We start from the raw sequence: 24,103 nt of genomic DNA, 5'->3' as shown, positions 1-24,103 counted from the left end.
TGAAAACTATATCTATATATATATAAATATATATATAATATACTCGGGAACATCGACTCCCGGTTTAGAAAATGTTCACATTTGGGTCCCCTATACTAAGGGTATACGCAACTACTGCTTATCTCTAGCATAGGTATTATGCAACTTATAAACATTTGAATCAACAATTAGATATCAAGATTACGAAACTGACATACATATATACCATATCAATATGCTCCAATATATCGCAAAATTTGCTAATAACAATCATGCACTTATCACAAAATAATGCATATACATATATTTACATCACAACAACAGTATAACGGGTAGAAAACTTTCTTGAGCGACTGGGGGTGGTAAAAGGCTTGAGACGAGTCTGGTAACCTATAAACAACTTATAAGTTAGAATTAAACCAAAGTCGCTTAAGAATCTATACTTTAACCAATTAGACCCTAACGTTCGCTTTTGCGCTTACGATTCACTTAAGTCGCTCGAGTACCCTCGGCTCCACCATTTTTAATAAATTAACCATTAAGAATTTTAAGGCGATTCTTTCGCGAGTACCCTACAAACTTCCTAATCCACTTTACATAATTGTTTCATACTCCAATTAGTCATTTAAGGACCTTACCCAAGGTTTCAAAGTAAGGCGAGGGGTAATGGTTCGTTCGCGAAACGCCGTTACTTAAAACGGTCGTTTCTCCTAAACCGTACATCGGATTCAAGCGAACCACATATCAAAACGAAGCTCGTAACATGAAATATCTAAACATGGCAATGGTCAGAATATAACAGTGAGTTCACGGGTCCTGAGGTTAAGAGCAAAAATAGTCTAAGGTAAATCGGGCATTACGACGGCTATGTTTACGCGATTACCAAATTTATACCACTCCAAATCAATTCACAATCAACCCACAATCATCATTACAACCAAACTCCATCCATACTTTACTACAACAGCCCCAACATCTCAAGATTTCTAATTTATACTACCCTCAAACATGAACTAAAACCTATACTTAAGTTCATTAATCAATAATCAAAATTTACAACTTCAAACTTATTACAAATCCAACCACACTCTAAGTATACAAGAATCATGCTTCTCATGAACCATATCAATAATAAAAACTCTAAATATACAAAAGTAGGGCTAGTGTATGAGATTATACCTTCCTTGGTGAGTAAAAGTAACTAAGGAGCTTGAAACAACCCTTGGAAATCCTTACTAAAGCTTTATCTAAACAAAAACACAAGATCAAAATTTCAAGTTATTAAAAACACTATTCACTCTCTTCTTCCATGAATTATTGGAAGAGATTGTGAAGGAAATGGAAGCTTACATTCATAAGATATCTATATCTATATACAAGGAACCTTGGATAATTACCTCACTAATTATCAAAGCTTGGAACTTGAATTTGGATTTTCTTTTCTTTGAAAAAGAAGAAGGGTCGAGAGCTTTGTTCTTGAGGAACAAAGTGAGCTTCTTGATTTTTTTTTATGTTATGATAATTGTTGGCTTGGTTGCTTCCTTTTTTTTTGCTTATTAATTAACCTTTTACCATGGTAAAAATTGTGTGGCTCACAATCAACCAACCAACCCTTCCCATTTGGTCATGCTTATGTCATCTACGTATGTCATCTTGTTACACTTGTCTTCCTCTTGTTGGTGTGATGACATCATCATCCACTAACCTCTTTGATTAACTCCTAATTACTTGGCTAATGACCACTGATCTGTTATACGGTTCGCTTAACTTTTGTTCTCGTTTATCGTTTGAGGGATCATACTCGGGATCTTATTACTTGGGTTCCCTTAACCTTTCTCAATACATTATATTCCTTTTATGATCCTCTCTTATAATCCTTGAATTTAAATCATTTTAATCATGTTACCTTATACTCAATTCTTTCGGTATCTGGTGGATTTTCGGGAAAAATCAAAGTGTTCGAATTTGGATTCTGACGATCTTTACATACACTTATATACCATATAGAGTACTAATAAGATCTCATAATAACAATAAAAGAACCCCTACATAGTGTGGCATGAAAAGATTTCTTATTCAGCATAATCAGCAAAATCACTATTCATAAGGGTTACAAAAAGTCCAAAATTTTTGGGGTTATTACAGGATGTGTGGTTGTTGAGGTTGTGAGGTTGATAGTTGAGGGTCAGAACCATCTGTGACAGGAGTCACAGTTAGACTCACAGATTTCTCTGTGTTTATGACAAGTTGTTGTTCCTCACAGGTAGTGGGAACCTCCAATTGAATTGGTAGGGATTTGACTGGGTTATTGTCATGTGCACCAGTCTCAAACCCTTGTGTGTTTTGCACCACACTGTCACTTAAATGTATTATACTTGCCTCCTCTATAAAAAGACCATTGACAATTGTACTCCTAGCATCTACTGCTAATGCAATTTCTGCTAGGGTTTTGAGGGGAGTTGTTCCCGAAACAGGAACCTCCAATTGAATTGGAGAGGATTTATATAGCTCCCCCTTAGGAGTACTACCCTCAAACTTAACAGCCTGTGAGGGATGATTTGCACATGAAGGTGCATTTGTGACATCCATGGGGTCTTTAGTAAAAACTGATGAATCCCCCATGGTTTTGATGGTGTCATCAAGTTCTACCCCAGCTAGTAGCCTCTCACCATCTGAATTTAGTGTGTGGGTGGTGAGCAAGGTTTCTTGAACCAAGTCACTTGAAAGGGGCAACACTTGAGGATTTGATTCAAGTGTTTCATTATAGGAAGAAGAAATATTAGATATAAGAGTATGAAGTTTGGGACTGAGTGTTGGAAGCTCCCCCCGAATGAATGAGGGAGCTTCAAGCGATGTGCTCTCTTTGTGTGTGCCATCCTTATTTCTCCTATCATACATTTGTATTTGTTCAAGTGTTTGTTGTGCAGACTCTTTACAAGATGCATTGGGGTGAATGTTCTTTTTAATGGAAACATCATGTTGAGAGGATGTCTTTAGAATCTGTTTTGTCCCCATTTGTACAATCACATCCTTTTGGGAGGATACAGAGGTGGCTTGAGTGGTCAGCTCAGTTTTCTTAGCCTTCTTTGTTTTTTTGACCAAAGGTGACTCAGGTTGTACTTGTACTCACTACTCTCATTCATAACAGTTAGGGTTATCTCCTTTCTCTTCTTTTTACTCACTTCACCCTTTTAAGAGGATGAAGTGGTTGGTTTTCTAGCTGCTATTTGGTTTGAAGAAATGGTCTTATCTTGGGAAGTCCCCTGTTGATTTTCCTGTATTTGAACTTCTACAGGTTCAGGGACCATAGTTGTACTAGGTTGAGAATCTGATCTCATATCAGGAATAGGGTAAGTGCAAGTCCTAAACCTCTCCATCATGAATAGAGTGATTTTCAGACTCACATTTACCTTATTCTTTGTAGTAAGTGAACCAAATATAATTTTGGACATTTGCTTACAATTTCCTATTTTAGTGTTGTCTATACCATTCAACAAATGTATGTATGATACCTTATGATTTAAGGTAGACATGATAAATCTAGGGAAGAAAATTTATTTACCTCTAGCAGAGAGGGGCATGGTCATCCTGGTTACAAGTTCTTTCAGGATCAATAGACCAACATTCAAGTGTCTGTTGTGGGCTATTGAGAACACCAGCTTCTGCACCACACTTGAAATGTTGTCATACCCTGTCTTCCTGCATGTGAAGGCCCTCACTATAGAATCAAACACAAAGGATCACTCATTTCTTAGGTTTGTTCTGTTCAAACTTCCCAAGTTGATTCTTCCTCCATAGTTGATGAAGTCCATAAACTCAATTAGTTCGTCCTGGGTTAGCACCTCCACTAGATTTGCAGTTGGAAGACCCAAGGCTGCATTCACATCTTGCTCATTGAAGTCTATTTGTTGGCCTCCAATTGAGCATGTCACCACCAAGGACACTGAGTTGTCAAGCATAACAGTTCCCACCACTGCTGTTGTCCGGAATCCATGCAGAACGTCTAAGGATAGGACTGGGTTAGCTATTAAAGCACCTACGAGATAGGATTCAGACAAAAATTTCACAAACCCCTTAAAACTGTCAGGGGTTTGGTTAGCATCAGTGAAAGCAATATAGTTGGTTCCTTTCTCTGGGATTACAGCTCTAACATTGTTGAGGGCCATTTTTGTTGAGTAAGATTTAATGGGTAAGAAAAATTAGTGAGAAAGAGTTTGAAATGAGAGAGAAATTGGTTTCGAATTGAAAGAGCTAGGTCACTTAGAGTTCTCGAAGGCGTAAGTATATGTATCGAGATGTCTGGGTATTTATAGTAAAAACAGATGACTCATCGAGAAGTCAAAAATAGATGTTTGGATTATACTTATCGAGAAGTCATTTTGAAGGTGAATTTCATATCGAGAAGTTATTTTAATTAACTCTTTTTGAGAACCAAAAATTAACTTATCGAGATGTCACATAAATACCCAGTTTGTCCAAAATGAACTGAATTGTTTCCAATTTTTATTTGAATAAATCACAATAAAATCAAAAAAAATTGTCAAAAGTATATCACCAAAATATTTATTGAATTAAATTATTTCAATTCTGAGTTATTTATGTTAGGTCACACAACACTATAGAAGGGGGTTGAATATAGTGTTTATACAATCAAATCGATTTAGAACACAAGTATGTAACAATAATCAAGTTTATTCAATATAATAAGCTCTGTTACAAAGTAAGTTAAACTACTCTCTCAGTGATGAACAATATCACTAAGAGCTACTAGGTTACAATGAATAATGCTCTCGTGAATGATAACACATATAGTGTAAACCCTGAGTTGTGTTTATATAGTACACAGTTACAAGATATCTTCTAATTGATATGGAATATAATTCTGTCTCCTAAAATATATCAATCAGATATTATCTTTTACAAGTCTTCTAGTCTTCCAACTCTCCATGCATATCTTCTATTGTTTAGTCCAGATCCTCTCCTATAATCAGCTGCATTCCTTATCTGAATTCTTCCCGCACTTAAGTCCCGATATATCTTCTGACGGCCTTAAGTTCTGATATAAGCTCTGACTTTAGTAAGTTCTGATTTCCAGTAAGTACTGATAAGTCCTGATATTAAGTTCTGAAACTAAACACAAATCATATTAGACATGACATCTCAAATATATCTAACAATCTCCCCCAACTTGTAAATTATGAAAAATATATAAGTTAATATATTTGATGATGTCAAAAACATTTAAGTACAAATACAATGAGAGTTTATTTAGAAAACTAACTACAACTTACAGTCCATGCAGCTTTTACCAATCTTATTGAATCAATCTGATTCCAAAGTGATTCCTTGTAAAGTCTTTTACCAGCTTGTCTTCAGCTTTTCTCAGAACTTCAACTAACTGTGCTTTGACTTGCATCAGTTCTTCATCTTCATTGTCACCAATCTGATAAATGGTTGTTCTGAGTGTTGGAATAGATGTTCTTTCAATACCATCTCCAAGTCTGATAACTCTAGGATGTGAAGAGTCTTCATTGTAGCATAGACACTTTCCTTTCAGAATAACTTCCACCTTAGCAGAGTTCTTCCTCATAGGAATTTCTCTTCCATCATCTTCAGTTATTTTTGGAATGTACTGAGAAGCCTTTGTACCAGAGATTCTGAGAAGATCTCTTATATCCTTCAAAATATATTCTGACCATCTTCTTGTAACATCATATTTTACTTCCAGAAGGTAGTGAATATGTTGAAGCTCTTTGACAGACTTCTTTAGCACATCAGTATCAGCTAGTCTGTAAGTTCTGCCATCATTGAGAAATAAGATCAATTTCTCTTTTAGATCATCTTTATCATGAGCATCCATCACAATTTGAGCAGACAGCACTTTGTCAAGGTGCTTTTGTTTGATTTGTTCATATGGTTTGTCTGTCAACATGAAAGGATCTCTGAGAGTAACATCTATTCCTGTTTGTATCTTTTCTTCATTAGAACCTAATCCAACTCTATCTCTCGGTTGCTTGGCTCTTAACCCAAACATTGCAAGTATATTAATCATTAGATTGGACTTAGGTTCCACTGGAGTAGCTTTGTTCCATAGTAACTTCTTATCAGCAATTGTCATCTTGTTTAAATCAACTTGAGCTCTGTCAGAGGTTGATGTCTTGATGACTTGATCAGGATTTGTTGTTTCATTTATACCTTGTTGTTCTGAAATGTCTTCACTCTGAATAACTTGAGCTATGTCAGAGGTTGTCTTAGATTCTTCTATTATCTTCTTTCTTTTCAGAGTTTCAACAGTTTCATCTTCTGCAGCTGTATCATCAAAAACCTGAACCATTTTGCACACAGGATTCATCAGGATTTGAATAATCTTCATCTCCTGTTTCTTTGTTGGTTCATCAATCTTTCATTTCCCTTTTTCCTTTGGATCAATTTCAACTTGTGATCTTGTCTTGGGCTTTGAAGCCTCAGAAGTTGACATTTCCTTGATCACAATGCCTTTTTCCTTAGGCCTTGGAGGTTTCTTTGCATTAGAAGCTTTAGATTTAAGATTTGTCTTCTCAGCTGCAAATCTAGCTTCTTCCTCCTTTAGAGTCTCTAAATCCATTCCAAGATTATGCTTGAGAAACAATCTTTTAGCAATTTCTTCATCAAGAGTCTGAATCTTGGGATCCTTATAGTAGACAGTAGTCTCCCTTCCCTTAAGTTTCAGAGTTTGTAAAAACTTCTGAGAGTCTTGACTTTCAGCTTGAATCAGAATATCAGAACTTGATATCAGACTTTGATTTTCAGAACTTGCTTTCAGAACTTGAGCATTCACAGCTTCAGAACTTGTATTCTTCTGTGTAGAAGATTTACTAGAATCAGAAATTAGTTTATGTGAAGAAACTTTGATGCTTTGCTTGCCTTGACCTTTTCCCTTGCTAGGGTTTCCCTGGTCATATTTAGAATTATCCTTTTTCTTTAGAGTTTGGCTAGTTGAGCATTTGGACTTAACTACCTTCTCCCCCTTTTTGGCATCATCTATCAGGAGTAGTGAGAGAAGAAGGAAGATTGGATTTCAGTTAATTGAATTTGTTGAGCAGCTTGATTTTGCAAGACCTCATCCAGTTGGGCCTGCTGCTTTTCTTGAACTTTCTCAATTGCTTCCACTTTCTCTTGAATAGGTCTAATAAACCTCTTTTTATCTAGTTTGATCTCCATGTCTAGCTTGTAATAACCCCAAAATTTTGAACTTTTTGTAACCCTTATGAATAGTGTTTTTACTGATATTGCTGAATAAGAAAACTTTTAATGCCACACTATGTAGGGGTTCTTTTATTGTTATTCTGAGGCCTTATTAGTACTCTATATGATATATAAGTGTATGTAAAGATCGTCAGAATCCAAATTCGAACACTTTGATTTTTTCCGAAAATCCACCAGATACCGAAAGAATTGAGTATAAGGTAACAGGATAAAAAGGATTTAAATTCAAGGATTATAAGAGAGGATCATAAAAGGATTATAATGTATTGAGAAATGTTAAGGAAACCCAAGTGATAAGATCCCGGGTATGATCCCTCAAACGATAAACGAAAACGAAAGTTAAGCGAACCGTATAACAGATCAGCGGTCATTAGCCAAGTAATTAGAAGCTAATCAAAGAGGTTAGTGAGGATGATGTCATCACACCAATAAGAAGAGGACAAGCATGGGAAGATGACATAGGATTGATGACCTAAGCATGACCAAAAGGGAAGGAAGTGTGGTTGATTTCAAGCCACACAAAAATCACCATGGTTAAAAGGTAAATAATTAAAACAAAAGCAAAAACAACCAACCAACAAATCATTTCACCAAAAACACAAGTTGACTTCCCATTTCAAGCAACAAAGCTCTCGGCCTCTTTTCCATTTCAAGAAGAAAAAAACCAAAATCCAAGTTCCAAGCTTCATTAATTAGTGAGGTAATTATCTAAGATTCCTTATGCATAGATATAGCTATCCTATAAGTTTAAGCTTCAAATTCCTTCACAATCTCTTCCTAAAATTCATGGAAGAAGAGGGTGAATAGTGTTTTTCAAGAACTTAAAATTTTGTTCTTGAGTTTTTGTTTAGATTAAGCTTTGGTAAGGACTTTCAAGGGTGATTCCAAGCTCCTTAGTTACTTTTACTCACCAAGGAAGGTATAATCTCATACCCTAGCCCTACTTTTGTATATTTAGAGCTTTTGTGTTTGGTATGGTTCATAAGAAGCTTGATTATTGTGTATTTAGAGATGTGTTGGTTTTGTGATGTGTTTGGAGTTGTAAACCTTGTTGATTAGTTAAAGAACTTAAGTAAAGCTTTTAGTTCATGTTGGGAAGCAGTATAAAATTTGAAATATTGAGTTGTTGGGGCTGTTGTAGCATTGTATGTATGGAGTTGGGTTGTATGGTTGAATTGAGGTTGATTGGTGGTTGATTTGGAGTAGGATAAAAATTGGTAATCGCGTAAATATAGCCATCGTAATGTCCGATTTACTTTAGACTGCTTTGTTCTTAACATCAGGACCCTAGAACTCACTATTAGGTTTAGACCAATGCCATGATTAGATAGTTCATGTTACGAGCTTCGTTTTGATATGTGGTTCGTTTGAATCCGATGTACGGTTTAGGAGAAATGACTGTTTTAAGTAACGGCATTTCGCGAACGAACCATTACCCCTCGCCTTACTTTGAAACATTGGTTAAAGACCTTAAATGACTAATTAGAGTATGAAACATTTATGTAAAGTGTATTAGGCAGTTGGTAAGGCACTCGCGAAAGAATCTCCTTAAAACTCTTAATGGTTAATTTATTAAAAATGGTGGAGCCGAGGGTACTCGAGCGACTTAAGAGAATCATTGAGCGCAAAGCGAGTGTTAGAGTCTAATTGGTTTGAGTATAGATTCATAAGCAACTTTGGTTTAATTCCAACTTACATGTTGTTTATAGGTTACCAGACTCGTCCCAAGCCATTTATCACCCCCAGTCGCTCAGGCAAGTTTTCTACCCGTTATACTGTTTTTGTGATGTATATATGTATATGCATTATCTTGTGATAGATGCATGATGGTTAAATTAGCAAATCTTGCGATATATTGGAGCATGCTGATATGGTATAAATATGCATTTCTGTTTCATAATCTGGTTATCTATCTGTTGATTTCAATGCTTATAGTTGCATAATACCTATGCTAGAGATAAGCAGTAGTTGCGTATACCCTTAGTATAGGGGACCCAAAGGTGAACATTTTCTAAACCGGGAGTCGATGTTCCCGAGTATATTATATATATAATTATATATATATATATATATATATTGATATAGTTTTCAAAACTATTAATCGAATAAGGTTTATTCGATAACTTTATTTTAAATAATGAATATTATTTGAATATTCATTCGAGGACTTATGACTCTGTTCATTCTATGTAATGAATATTATTTGAATATTCATTTGAGGACTTATGACTCTGTTTATTCTACTTATTGAATATTCATTTGAGGACTTATGACTCCGATTATTTACTAATTAATATTCTTAATTTTATTAAAGAATAATGTTTCGATAATCAAACTTTTTTTCGATTATTCAAGTAAAGATAGTACTTTCGTATAAGTATATCTTTGGTTATTTAAGATTCATTTCAAGTATGAGTTTAAAACTTCTACTTCAAGTTATTTATATAAATATTATTCTTTATGGGAATATTATTTAAATAATAATATTTAGATATTTTCTAATATATCGGGATTGATTTATGTCATTAAATCAGCATTACTCCAAACATTCTTAAAAGTGTTTTCGAGTCTTCAAAATGATTTTAAAAGTTAGAGCGGATCCCAAAACTCATTTTTATATTCAAGATCTTCCTTTCAAAGGGGATTTAAATACTCCCTCAAAACCTGAGGGATCCGGCTCTGTGGTGTATTTATATTCGCAACAAGGTTGCTGTTTTGATAAATGAATTGATTACTTACCCAACGTTCGGGAAGTAAGTCAATCTATTGAGTCGGCATAAGCAACATGGGCTCAGTGGGCGTCCATGAAAGTGTAAGTGGCTCAGTGGGAGTCCATCAAATACGTAAGTGGCTGAGTGGCAGTCCAGCATAAGGTCCTATTGCGGCCAGGGTGATGACCAGTGGGGAATTCGTCCATCTACTAGTAGAAAAGGTTACTTATTGGTATCTTTGCCTGATCAGCAAGATATCGGGTTTATGCCAAAATTCTTTTCCTTTCCAAAATTCATTGGATGTTACAAACTCTGTTCATACTTCACATAACAGAGGTTTCCAGGAAATGTATAAAAGATATATATGTGGATATATATATCGGGACTAAATAAAGTATCTCGTAACTTCATTTCATTCAATAATATATCAAAGATTGAATCTATTCAAGTCTTAACTTGTGGTCTCATCTATGGGATGACCTTTTGAAACCTATAATACTTTGAACAGTGGTAGTTCAAGTAGCTTTATAAAATGGTATAAGTATAGAGAAGTAATTGGTAACTTCATCTTCCTTTAAGCTTATATCCAGTAAGTATCTACCTTACACTTGATAAATGTTTCCAGTAAGTTATCCATTTAGATACTTGCATTATTGTTTACACTATATATTATCTTGCGAGCTGTAATGCTCACTCTTGCTTCATTTCTTCATCACACAACAACAGTTAGGAAAGATGGCCAGACTCAAGCAGACCCAACGCAAGCGCGTGGGAAGCGTCTCGCGTCTTCCCGTTGATGTTGTAGCTGTTATAGCTGCAGAGGTAGATCTATTGGTAGATCAGGCATTCTACTTTTGGGAACCAAATATTGTATAATTATAACTTGTGGCAGATAATGGCAAATAACTGTAAACTTATCAAGTAATCATTTTGGATTGTAATAACTTTTAAATTGTGGATTCAAGGACTTGTACTTATTTCAATTTCATCTCTGAGACTATAACGGGTTGTGGTGTGTGTTAGTGTGGGGTCACAGCATGAGGTTATTTATTATTAATTAAGTTAAGTGATATTGTGGAAAGAAAGAGCGTAACGACCCGGATCCCCGACCTCGGATCTGGGGGTGTTACATAGCTTATCAGTTGTTTCTTGAAGTTTATCAACCTTTGCTTGAGTTGTGGAGTGTAGACCTTGAAGAGATTTAGTACTGAGAGCAGTGACATTAAGTTGTGTCTTAAAATCAGAGTTTGTCAGCAACTCATCAGCTTTTGAAATATGATCTTTCAAAATATTTGAGCTTGGAATGAAGTCAGGTTCATTCCACTTCTTGGTTCATTCAACTCCTCTGTGAGTTTCTTCCCGTGGAACAGGAGCATCTTCTTCAACAAATTTAAGTAGTGCCTCATTTACAAGAATTGGAGCATTAACTGGAGCACTGTCTCCAGAACTTGATAACATCTCCTCATCTTCTGATAACACAAGAGTATGTGTAGCTGAAGGAGATTCTGGAACTACTTCATCTGTTTCAGGATCCAAATCCAGAATTGGAGTAGTAGGAATATCATCATTTAATGGAGAAACGGGTGGAGTTGCTTGTGGTGCTTCCAGATACAAGACAGTTGGAATATTCAAGTTGTGAATATCTATTTCAGAATTTGTCTCTTGTTGTTTAACATCATCTGTAGCTTGGATTGGAGAGTGAGGTGGAAAAATTACATGTTCTGATCTGTAAACTTCAGGAATTTCAGATTCCTGAATCAGAATTTTTCCAGGTGCTGGAAGGGCTTCAATTACTGTAGGTTCTTGTGAGATCAGAGATTCCTGATCCCCTTCCTCAGCATCTTTAGCATCCTCAGATTGAGGTTGTGCCATATGTCTACCTGCTCTCATCTTCCTTGATCTTCTAGATGGAGGAGTGACTTTATCTGTATCAGAACTTGAAGGTCTTTTCCTTTTCAGAATTCTAGAACCCTCAGCTTCATTCTCCTTCTGAAAAATTACCTTTTCAGCTTCTACTATCACAGGTGCTGATACTGGAACCTGGACATGTTCATCCTCATCTGATTCATTTCTTAGAATCAGCCTTTTCTTTCTCCTTGGTGGAGATTGAGGAACAGATTTGGTCCTTTTGGTTTTGGGCCTTGAGGATGTGTCAGACTTTACAACTGGCACCTTTTGAGAAGTACCAGAGGTTGGTTTGGATTTGAGAGGTGAGGTTCTGATGGTAGGTGCTGATGAGTGTGGTTGAGAGGATTGTGCTGATTGAAAGTAGGTTTTGATAGTAGGTTGTGGTTGAGTATTGGAAGGCTGTGTTGGTGGGAGATGAGAAGTAGTAGGCTGTGTAGGTGGAGGTTGTACTGGTGCTACATCAGGATATATGGTACTGTATGTATGAGGATCAGAATTTACTAAGAATTGTTTTACTGATTGAGGAATTTGGAGGGGTCTTAGTACATTCTTCTTATTATCAGCAGATAATAAGTCTGTGAAAGCCCTTTTGTGATGTTTAAAAGGTTGAATCAATTCACTAACCAGTTGGGGCTTATCAGAACTGCAAAAACTGTAAATAAGTTGACAGAATCTAGCAAAGTAAACAGTATTTGTGTCCTCTTTCAACCTATCCCCAATAAAACCCAAAATAGCAGTAGCATAATCAAAATGAGTTTGATTAAGAAGTGCATACCCTATTTGCTGACCCAGAATTGGAATAACATCAAAATTTAAGCATTTGTTGGCAAAGGCTCTGGTGATGCAATCAAAGAAGTAGCTCCACTCCCTTCTGATATATGGCCTCTTCAGTTGTCCCAGCTTGGACAGACTTTTCTCATAGCCAAGATTGGCCATCATACCCTGTAGAAGTGGATCCTCAATCTAAGCATTAAAAGTACAATTTTCTGGCAAATGCAGAGGTTGTTGAACAGTAGACAAGGTAACCAGATGCTCATCTTCCCCAGTTGTGAAAATGATGCTTGGAGACCCATTTTCACCACCATCATCATAAAATATAGTCCTCCAAAACTCCAATATTTGTGTTCTTAAGAGTGATTGTGGTCGGGTTAGAGCATACCCAATCTCACTACGAGCCAGAAAGTCTTGAATGAAGTGCAGATCTGAAGGAGCCTCGTCCTTGTTGAGAATAGCCATGTAGTTGTTGGGGACAAACATGGCTCCATCATAGATAAGATCCTTAGGTGCCATTTCTGTGAAAAGTTGTGTGTGTATAAAGTGTTTGATAAAAATGCCTGTGAGAAAATAGCTTCAGAGAATAATAGAGAGTGAGAGAGAATAAGAGAGAGTAGAAAGAAATAAAAGTAGGTAAAAGATTGTAAAATCTTTTAACTTTACTATTTATACTCTCCACGTGACAACGGCTATATTTGTGAAGCATAACAGACATCTGACACATGGCAGCATGTAAACAGTCAAAACATTATTAGTGGGCACGGTAAACGTGCAGTAATTATTGCTCACATGTGGTTACCAAAACAAACACGCAACCCATTAACCAAATGATTATCACTATTGTTATCTCACTTAATTATTTTTTGATAAAATATGACCGTTACAGTAAATACCAAAAATCAGTCAAGTAATTAAATAATGCCACGTAAGCATCAGAGTTTCCATCAGGATTTACATCAGAACTTGACTATTATCAGAATTTAATGGTCATCAGAACATGGCTTATGTACTCAAAAAGTGAATGACTGTTTCCGTGATTCTTCACACAGATACTGACTGGTTTCTTCAGAGTTTAATCGTCAGAACTTTCATCAAAACTTGTCCTCAAAATTTATGCAAATAATACTTAACTGTTTTTCAGAAACAACTTAATCACCACAGTAATTTTCATCATTCATATGGAGTGATAGTGTGTGTATGTACAAATGATCAGATAAAGATTAAAGTCTGATAAACTTCAGTATATCCTAGAAATAATGCATAACTAAGAAAAATGCTTAAAATATGTCTTTAATTGTGAAGTCTACTATAAAATAAAGTTATGCAAGAGTTCACCTCAACTGTATATGCTTATTTTATGCATCTTTTGAAATTCTTTAGACAGTGGCTTCTCAGTATAAATGAGTTACAACTGCCATCAGAATTTATGTTGTTATTAGAGTATTTCTCCAGTAATCAGAGAATGTGAAAAGTCACCAAAAAAAATTAATTTGCTTTTCTAATGCATATAACTTAATACCAGCAATGCATTTGGATCTTTCCTTTCACATATTTACTCTAGATCTCAAGGGAAAGCCTGATTTCAATTTTTCTTTTCTTTTGTTTTCTTCAGATAAGTGAGGTTTATCAAGCATGTAGTTCATCCTTAAGATTTACTGACATCAGAATTTGACAGATAAGAAGCAATAATCTAGTTTTTACTTAGTAATAAGATACGCAAAGTAAATTTGACTAAGATCAAAATCAGAACTTGCTTGTGCTATTGATTACCACATAAACAACTAATTCAAACATGGGATACACAGTTTGTTATAGACTACTAAGTCAGCATCTAACAAAATAATCCTCATTGGATTGAATAGTCACAGAATATTCAAAAGACTATCAGAGTATATAGAATCACATCATATAACAATCAGTATTGAATATTTAACAATTTAAGCACAGATTACATTGAGATAAGATAATCTGTAAATACTGATCATAAATTCTGATGCATGAGAACAAAAACTAAACAGATTTTGAGAAAGAACCTGAAACCATTCCAAGTTCATTTACCAGTCTTGTAAAAGTAGCTTCACATAGTGGTTTTGTGAAGATATCTGCTAGTTATTGATCTGTTGGGACAAAATGCAATTCTACTGTACCTTCCATCACATGTTCCCTTATGAAATGGTACCTTATGCTGATGTGCTTTATCATTGAGTGTTGAACTGGATTTCCTGTCATAGCAATAGCACTTTGATTATCACAGTAAATAGGTATTTTGGAAAAGTCTAACCCATAGTTCAGTAGCTGATTCTTCATCCAAAGAATCTGTGCACAATAGCTTCCTGCAACAATATATTCTGCTTCTGCAGTTGATGTAGAAATTGATTTCTATTTCTTGCTAAACCAAGAAACCAATCTGCTTCCAAGAAATTGGCAGCTTCCACTAGTGCTTTTCCTGTCTATTTTGCATCCTGCAAAATCTGCATCTGAGTAACCTATTAGCTTAAAATCTGATTCCCTAGGATACCACAATCCTAGATCAGCTGTACCCTTGAGGTACTTGAAAATTCTTTTCACAACTATTAGATGAGGTTCTCTTGGATCAGCCTGAAATCTTGCACATACCTCTGTAATTAGTAATATCTATTGATGCTCCAGTATCTTTATCTAACTTGGTTGCAGTGGCCATGGGAGTTGATGCAGTTGAACTGTCTTGCATTCCAAATTTCTTGAGTAAATTTCTGGTGTACTTGGATTGATTTATGTAAGTACCTTCTTCAGTTTGCTTGACTTGAAGTCCCGGAAAATAGCTCAACTCTCCCATCATACTCATTTGATATCTTGACTGCATTAACTTGGAAAATCTTTCACAAAGTTTTATATTTGTAGAGCCAAAGATGATATCATCAACATATATATGTACCAAAAGTAAGTCATTTCCATGGTTGAGGTAGAACAGAGTTTTATCAATTGTGCCTCTAGTAAATCCACTTTCCAGAAGGAATTGAGCTAAAGTCTCATACCATGCTCTTGGAGCTTGCTTAAGGCCATAAAGTGCTTTGTCAAGCCTGTAGACATGATTTGGAAATTTTGGATCTACAAAGCCTGGAGGTTGTTCAACATATACCTCTTCTTCCAATTCTCCATTGAGAAAAGCACTTTTCATATTTATTTGAAGGACTTTAAACTTCTTGTGAACAGCATAAGCCAAAAAGATTCTTATGGCTTCCAATCTAGCAACTGGAGCAAATGTTGCATCATAGTCACTACCCTCCTGTTGAGAGTAACCTTTAGCAACCAGCCTTGCTTTGTTTCTTGTAATTATGCCATTACTGTCAGTTTTATTTCTGAACACCCATTTTGTACCAACAATGGATCTGTCATTTGGTCTTGGTACTAGGGTCCAGACTTTGTTTCTTTCAAATTCATTTAACTCTTCCTGCATTGCTTGCACCCAATCAGCATCTTGAAGAGCTTTTTCCACTTTCTTTGGTTCAATCTGAGATAGAAAAGAATGATAGAGACATTCATTTGATGTTGTTGTTCTAGTTCTGACACCTGCTCCAGGATCTCCAATTATCAAGTCAGGTGTGTGTGATTTAGTCCACTTCCTTGTAGTTGGAAGTTGATCTCTAGAAATGGATCCTCCCCCATAATCCATGTTGTCTTTATCAGCATTTTCTAATGCTCCCCTGAAGTTATGCTCTCTGAGATTCCAGCATTTGAGTTAGATCCTTCAGGAATTGAAGAATCAGAGTTTCTAGAATTGTCAGAATTTGGCTCATCAGCACTTGATGAATCAGAACTTGAAGAGCCATTGACTGGTTCTGATGCTTCTTGAGAGTCTTGAGATGTGATTTGTTCATCAGCTTGCTCCCTCTGAACAGGTGCATTTTCCTTTAGAGTAGTTACCACAGTTTCAATTACATCAGAATTTAACTCGTTAGAACTTACAGGATCAGGATTTAGGTCATCAGAATTTACAGAATCAGAATTTATATCTTCATTTTCAAATCTCAGTTGATCATGATCATTGAAATCTTTAAGTCCAGTAATCTTTTTATCATCAAAAGATACATTGATAGATTACATGACTACCCTTGTTCTTAAATTGTATACTCTGAAGGCTTTTGTGGAAAGTGGATATCCAATAAAAATTCCTTCATCAGCTTTTAGATCAAATTTTCACAGCTGTTGAGGATGAGTCTTAAGAACAAAACACTTGCATCCAAATACATGAAAGTATTTCAGATTTGGCTTCTTTTTCTTCACCATCTCATATGGTATTTTTCCATCCTTGTTTATGAGTGTAGCATTCTGTGTAAAACAAGCAGTCTACACAACTTCAGCCCAAAAATAGGTTGGTAGCTTTGCTTCATCAAACATATATGAAGCCAGACTTTCAACAAATTCTGATGGCTTCAGAACCACTTTGCCTGTAGAATTACTTACAACTTCACAGTGTTCTTCACAGAAATCCACATAATAACCTCTGTCACAAATTTGACTCACAAATTTCTAGGAGCATTAGGAACAAGCATATTATTATTGCTTTTATTCACACCTTCCTTTCCATTCCTATTTTTCCTAGCTTCCTTGACCGTGTTCATATTTTTAATCTCTTTCGGCTTATACTTAAGCTGCTTTTTTGTCATTAAGCCAATGTTTACTACAACTGGTTTATCCTGTTTTAATTTGTCAGAAGTTGACTTTTCTTTGACTTCTGTTTTAGAGTCTTTCATCTTTTCAGATTTTGACTTGTCAGAATTTGACACAAACTTGACAGGATTAATTGTAGGCTTTCAGCTTTCTTGGTAAAGTTTGGTTTAGATGACACAATTTCATTTTCTTCTTTATCATCTAGGTAACCTAGACCTTCTTTCTAATTTCCATTTTCTAAGATTTTCTGAGTTGTTCTTCCAGAGTTAGTCCAAGTTTTGATTATCTCCTTTTTCTTTTCTAGTTCAGATTTAAGAGATTTATTCAGTTTTAGCAGTTCATCTTTAACATACAAAGCCTCATCTCTTTCTTTCTGAGTTTGATAAAATATAACTAACTCATTTTCTAAGTAGTCAATTCTGTTTATAAGAGCAAGACTTTCAGATTTTAATCTTTCATTTTCTAAAGTCTGATCTCTAAAACTAATGAACATGGTTTTAAGATATAATCTTAGCTCAGAAATATCATCAGTATGAAAAGCAAGATTTGAATGAGGTACCTTTTCCAGAACTGCTATCAGCATTTGCCATCAAGGCATAGTTCACCTATTCTTCAGAATCTGAAGTGTCTGCTCAGTTTTTCTTCTTTGTGATAAGTGCCTCGCCTTTATCACTTTTTCCTTTCTTATAGTCAGGAGAGATGTGGCCTCTTTCACCACAATTGTAGCATTTGACATTTGAGTTATCTCCTATGTTAGACTTTCCTCCTTTGCCTTCAGACTTTTTGAACCCTTTCTTTTCAGAACTTCCACCTTTCCTAGAAAACTTCTTGCCCTTTCTGAATTTCTTGTAGGCTATCTTTGTGATACCCTTCACCATAAGAGCACACAGTTGCATCATCTCTGCATCAACATCCACTTCAGATAAATTTTTAGATTCTGAATCATCATCATCAGAATATGATGACTCTGAATCAGACTGTATGGTGAGAGCCTTTCCTTTTCCCCTTTTTGAGTCAACCACTTTAGGAGTATCCTCCTCAGCTTTAAGTGTAACTTTCTTTGACTTTCTTCCATGCCTTTTTCTCCTTTGATCCATCTCAAGTTCATGAGTCTTGAGAATACCATAAATTTCATCAAGACTAGTTTCAGTAAGGTCATAGTTCTCTCTTATGGTAGTAGACTTCAAATCCCAATTTTCAGGAAGAGCTAAAAGGAATTTTAGATTTGAATCTTCAAGATCATATTTCTTGTCCACCAGTGACAGATCATTCAAGAGTATGGCAAACCGGTCATATAAATCAGTTAATGACTCATCAGCTTTTGAGTCAAAGTTCTCATACTCTTGTGTGAGTATAGTCTTCCTGTTCTTTTTGATGGTTTTAGTTCCCTGGCATCTTGTCTCCAAAGCATCGAATATTTTCTTTGCAGTCTTGCATCCAATTACCCTATTTGACATGAAATTGTCAATTGCACTATGAAGTAAATGCCTTACCCTTGCATCCTTGGCAATAGATGAGATATCTTCAGGTGTATAATCGCCTTTCTCCTTTGGTATCATCTTTGATGGTTGATCAGCAGCTGTAACAGAGAGCTTGGTAGGCTTATATGGTCCATCATTAATTTTCTCAAGGTATTCTGGATCTGTGGCTTCCAGAAACATAGCCATCTTTACATTCCATATAGAATACTCAGATGCTCTCAGTATGCGAACTCTAATACTCTCATATCGACTGTGGGTTTGATTGTTTTGAGTATCTTGAGTTCTGGTGGGCTTAGGTGGAGTTTGTGTTTCGTCAGACATGATTGTAAACTGGATCTCACTGTTTGTATATCAATAAAGAGGCTCTGATACCACTTGTTAGGTCACACAACACTATAGAAGCGGGTTGAATATAGTGTTTATACAATCAAATCGATTTAGAACACAAGTATGTCACAGTAATCAAGTTTATTCAATATAATAAGCTCTATTACAAAGTAAGTTAAACTACTCTCTCAGTGATGAACAATATCACTAAGAGCTGCTAGGTTACAATGAATAATATTCTCGTGAATGATATCACATATAGTGTAAACCCTAAGCTGTGTTTATATAGTACACAGTTACTAGATATCTTCTAATTGATATGGAATATAATTCTGTCTCCTAAAATATATCAATCAGATATTATCTTTTACAAGTCTTCTAGTCTTCCAACTCTCCATGCATATCTTCTATTATTTAGTCCAGATCCTCTCCTGTAAATCAGTTGCATTCCTTATCTGAAGTCTTCCCGCACTTATGTCCTGATATATCTTCTGACGGCCTTAAGTTCTGATATAAGTTCTGACTTCGGTAAGTTCTAATTTCCAGTAAGTACTGATAAGTCCTGATATTAAGTTCTGAAACTAAACACAAATCATATTAGACATGACATATCAAATATATCTAACAATTTAAAAGTCCAAAATGATACTTGTAGAGAACTCTTGAGTTAACACTTATAGAGAACTCGACAATGACTTATCGATAAGTCATAATTAAGCTTATCGAGAAGTCACTCGAGAATTCAGTAAATTGACTTATCGAGAACTCACTCGAAAAGTCTTAAAATGACTTGTCGATAAGTCAGTTAGATTAATCGAGAACTCGGCTTTGATTACTTTGATTCTGCCTTGTGTTAATTTTACATATTGAAGATGTAAATTATAAGCCAGACAGTTTACTTAGAATTTGAAAAATTCCAAGTTGAATTTTTATTTTTGAAAAATAAATATGCAGAGATTTCTGAAATATTTATAATTCATATTTCAGTTAATTTCTGATAAAATCAAATTAATTATGATTTACTGGAAATTAATCTGCTGCAACACATTAGCTGAGTTTTTGCCTTAGGATAAAGAATTTAACATTCCAATTTCACCTACAAGTCTAGTGAAAGTTGCTTCATCCAAAGGTTTAGTAAAAATATTAGCTAATTATTTTTCAATTGGAACAAAAATGAGCTCAATGGTACTATTTGCAGCATGTTCTCTAATAAAATGGTACCTTACATCAATGTGCTTTGTCCAAGAGTGATTAACTGGATTAGCCACAATAGATATAGCACTAGTATTGTCACACATAATTGGAATTTTATGTAACACTAGGCCATAGTCCATTACTTATTTCTAATCCAAAGCACTTGGGCACAACAACTTTCAGCAGCTATATATTCTGCTTCAACTGTGGAATTTGACACAGATTGTTATTTCTTGCTATGCCAGGATACAAGTTTTTATCCAAGAAACTGACAGCTTCCACTAGTGCTCTTTCTGTCCACCCTGCATCCAGAAAAATCTGCATCTGTATATCCAACAGCTTCAAAACTAGTTCCCTTAGGATACCGTAGTCCCAAATTTGGAGTCCCCTTCAAATATCTGAAAATTCTCTTGACAGCCATCAAATATGATTCTTTTAGATTGGCTTGAAATCTTGCACATAGACATGTTTGTAAACACGATGTCTTGTCTACTTGAAGTTAAGTAAAGCAATAATCCAATCATTCCTCTATAACTTGAAATATCTACACTTTTGCCCTTTCTATCTTCATCCAACTTTGTTGTTGTAGACATAGGTGTAAAAGCAGGTGAACAATCAACCATACCAAACTTCTTCAATAAATCTTTGGCATACTTAGTTTGGCTGATAAAGATCCCATCACTCTTTTGACTGACTTGAAGTCCAAGAAAGTAACTTAATTCCCCCATCATACTCATTTCATATTCACTCTGCATAAGCTTAGAGAATCTTTGGCAAAGCTTTTCATTTGTAGAACCAAAGATAATATCATCCACATGGATCTGAACTAGGATTATATCATCACCATGCTTCTTGTAGAAGAGAGTCTTGTCTATAGTACCTCTAGTAAAACCATGTTTAGGTAAGAATTCTGATAATGTATCATACCAAGCTCTAGGTGCCTGCTTTAGTCCATATAGAGCCTTGAGTAACGTGTACACAAAATCTGGAAATTCTGGATCTTCAAAGTCAGGTGGTTGTTGCACGTAAACTTCTTCTTCTAACTCACCTTTTAGGAAGGCACTCTTGACATCCATTTGATACACTTTGAAATTTGAATGTGCAGCAAATGCTAGAAAAATCCTTATTGCTTCAAGTCTTGCAACTGGAGCAAAAGTTTCATCATAATCAATTATTTCTTCCTATGAGTAGCCTTTTGCAACCAACCTTGCCTTGTTTCTGGTCACTATACCATTTTCATCCATCTTGTTCCTGAACACCCATTTTGTTCCAATTACACTTCTGTTCTTTAGTGCAGGAACTAGCTCCCAAATTTTTTTTCATTCAAATTGATTAAGCTCTTCTTGCATGGCAGATATCCAATCAGAATCCATAAGAGAGCTTCTTCAGTTTTCTTGGGCTCTACTTGAGACAGAAAGCATGCATGTAGGCACTCATTAGCAGTTGCACTTCTAGTCCCTACACCAGCATTTGGATCACCAATAATAGCATTTATATTGTGAATCCTATCCCATTTTCTGGTGTGAATTTATTGACTGGTGCCTTCATCATTTTCTTCATTATTGGTATGATAGGTAGATCCTTCTTCTCTTTCTCCCCCCTCCCGAGTTTGTGCTATTAAATTCAGGTGTTTGAGATGAGCTTCCATTTCCATGATTTTCCTGTTCAGTAGACTCTTCATTCATCATTTGTTATACATTGACTTCATCTTCTTCATCAGAATCACTGTTAATGTTGAGATTTTCAAATATAAGGGATTCAACTTCATTATCATCAAGACATTCCAAGCCTGGACACTTGTCATCATCAAAAGTCACATTTGTGTTCTCCATGATTTTCTTTTGATCAATTACATAGACCTTGTAGGCAGTTCTCTCCAATAAATATCCCCGAAAAATTGTTTCAAAAACCTTTAAGTCAAATTTTCCCACATATTCAGAATTGTCTTTTATAATGTAACACTTGCTTCCAAACACATGAAAATGCTTTACGTAGGCATTTTTTTAGACATGATTGAGTAAGGTGATTTTCCATGTATCTTGTTAATGAGATATATGTTTTGAGTTTAGCATGCAGTATTAACAGCTTCTTCCCAAAAACTAGTTGGCAGCTTGGCATCTTATAGCATTGTCCATGCAGCTTCTACTAATGTTCTGTTCTTTCTCTCAACTATCCCATTTTGTTGAGGTATTCTAGCAACATAGAATTCTTGAACAATGCCTTTGTTTTTGCAGAATTCACTCAATATTGTATGTCTGAATTATGTCCCATTATCACTTCTCAATCTCTTTACACAGTTTTGATCTTCAGCCTGTGTTTCTAAATTCTTTATGTGCTCAATTATGATGTGTGGAGTTTCATCTTTAGAGTGCATAAATTCTACCCAAGTATATCTTAAGAAATCATCCACCATCACAAGTGCATATTTGTTTCTTGAAATTGATAAGACATTTACTGGCCCAAACAAGTCCATGTGAATAAGTTGCAATGGTGCACTTTTGGAATTCACATTTTTTGACTTGTGACTTGATCTTTTCATTTTTCCTTTTCGACAGGCTTCACGTACTTTAATTTGAGCAAACTCTAATTTTGGCATATCTCTCACCAACTCTTTCTTAACCAAAGTGTTGATTGCATTGTAGTTTAGATGTGAGAGTTTCTTATGCCATAACTTGCTTTTCTCTGCGGATGCCTTGGTGTAAAAGAAACAAATCCCGTCCTTATTTGTTGAGTCCAAGTTCGCAACAAACAAACTTCCTTTCCTTGCTCCTTTTAGAGCAACTTCATTGGTTTTCTTGCTGATGAAGTTACATTCTTCTTTGTCAAATAGAACTTTAAAACCTTTGTCTGCAAACTGGATGACACTGAGAAGATTTACTTCAAGACCAGCTACCAATGCAACATTATCAATGACAATATTTCCAGAAACAATCTTGCCATATCCCATTGTGAATCCTTTGATGTTATCTCCAAAGGTCACCAAAGGGTCAACCTTCTCCTCAAATTGTGATAACAAGACCTTATCACCTGTCATATGTCTGGAGCATTCACTGTCTATGATCCATATGACCTTCTTCATTTTTCCCTACATACAATGAGTTTTAAGTGTGTTTAGAACCTCAAGCAGTGTTGGGTAATTTCTTCTTGTTAACTGATTTAACAGAAGTAGAGTTAGAAGTCTCAGAAAGAATACTATTCATAGATGTTTGTGCATTCTCCCTTGCAGCTGTAGATCCAATATTGACTTCTTTGAGATCTATTCTCAGCTTGTGGTAACTCTTCATTACTTTTAGATTACAGGAAATGCAGTCAAACTTATCACAAAATGAATAGGGATCATTGGCCTTGGTTTCATTATACTTGCAGGCTCCCTCAACTGGCTTGCTAACCATCTTCTTACAAAGATAAATTAGGTGATTCACAGAGCCACACTTTTCACATTTCTTTATTGGAGCATCTGCAACATAAGCAAAGTTGTTGCTTTTGTTTATTCCAATCTTCCCATTTATGTTCTTTTTCTTCTTTCTTGCATCTTCAGTTTTTATTTCCTTGACAAGTGTCTTGGAGTCTTGGTTATCCATGAGCTTCATTTTAACTTCAGTAACAGGAGAGATTTCTTCATTTGTCTTTGCAGCATCTTCATCTGCTAGCTCATGTTTGATTATTAACTCATTTTCACTAAAGTTAATTTCTTCAGCCTTGAACACAGGTGACTTAACTTTTCTCAGTACTACTGGGACATCTTCACTAGCAATGCTCTTGTCTTTGTCATCTGCAACTTTCTTTTTGTTGTTCAAGGCCTCATAATCAAATCCAATTAGCACATGGTTTATT

Source organism: Apium graveolens, chromosome 9 (assembly GCF_009905375.1).
Source record: "Apium graveolens cultivar Ventura chromosome 9, ASM990537v1, whole genome shotgun sequence".
Taxonomy (NCBI): Eukaryota; Viridiplantae; Streptophyta; class Magnoliopsida; order Apiales; family Apiaceae; genus Apium; species Apium graveolens.
The sequence above is the reverse complement of the archived record's forward strand: the minus strand, read 5'-3'. Positions refer to the sequence as shown.